At 44.5% G+C, this 899-nt stretch overlaps 1 pseudogene; it reads right to left on the bottom strand.

The window, feature by feature from the left end:
* LOC143648065 (eukaryotic translation initiation factor 1 pseudogene) lies at positions 1 to 660 on the bottom strand (annotated as a pseudogene).
* Between the last annotated feature and the right edge of the window lie 239 nt (positions 661 to 899).

The raw sequence follows: 899 nt of genomic DNA, 5'->3' as shown, positions 1-899 counted from the left end.
GCATGTCTCTTTTCAGTTTATTGCATGAAGGAGTTACACTAGTCCAAGTTAAAAGCGGACCCCAAATGGTTACATTGTACAAGCTGTGAGGTTTTTAAACTTGTGACAAGGGACAGAAGGGAAATTTTCTATTCATTGCAAGGAAATCCTCACTTAAGCTTCAGTGAGCCACAAGCACTTAAAACCCATGAACCTTCAGCTGGTCATCCTTAGCCAGTCCAATCTCTACAAGGAACTGGCATATGTTCTTGCGCTGGTCACCCTGTAGCTGAATCACTTCTCCATATTCTGGATGCTCAATTACAATACCATTGCAGGCAAATTTCTTCTTAAACGGCTTCACTAGTTTCTTTTTATCGAAATCATCAGCGATCCCCTGGACAGTGGTAAGGGTCTTCCTGCCGTTTCTCTGTTGAATTCTTATATGGATATAATCCTCAGTCCCAGCAGGAAGCAGGTCATCACCCTTACTTGCATCAGCAAAGGGGTCGAAAGAGTGGAGGTTCTGGACAGTGGACATACGATACGATTCCTTTTCCTCGGTGGAAACGGCCTGCTGAAGGCGGCGGGCGGGAGAAGGCGGGCAGGGGGGACGGAGCGTCGGGAAGCGAGGGGGCTCGAGGGGGAGGTTGCTGAGTCCTCGGCGGCGGCTCAGTGACTGGGGCCTTAAGATTTTTGCATCTCTTTTCCTGAAAGAGATTTGCCTATAAGTTTTCCTTTCTTGTAAAGTCTTCCTCAGGTTTGATAGCACATTATTCTAGCCTCATAGAAAGGTTTTAAACATATCCTCTCTTTCTGCTCTCTGGAAGAGTTTTATCTAAGATTTATTCTGTTTCTTGTTTCATTTTTATTGGTATTTCCAATAACTCATTCTTTGACTTATTGCCATTCAATTGTTA

Source organism: Tamandua tetradactyla, chromosome 10 (assembly GCF_023851605.1).
Source record: "Tamandua tetradactyla isolate mTamTet1 chromosome 10, mTamTet1.pri, whole genome shotgun sequence".
NCBI classification, from domain to species: Eukaryota; Metazoa; Chordata; class Mammalia; order Pilosa; family Myrmecophagidae; genus Tamandua; species Tamandua tetradactyla.
This window is presented reverse-complemented; position numbering and strand designations above follow the sequence as displayed.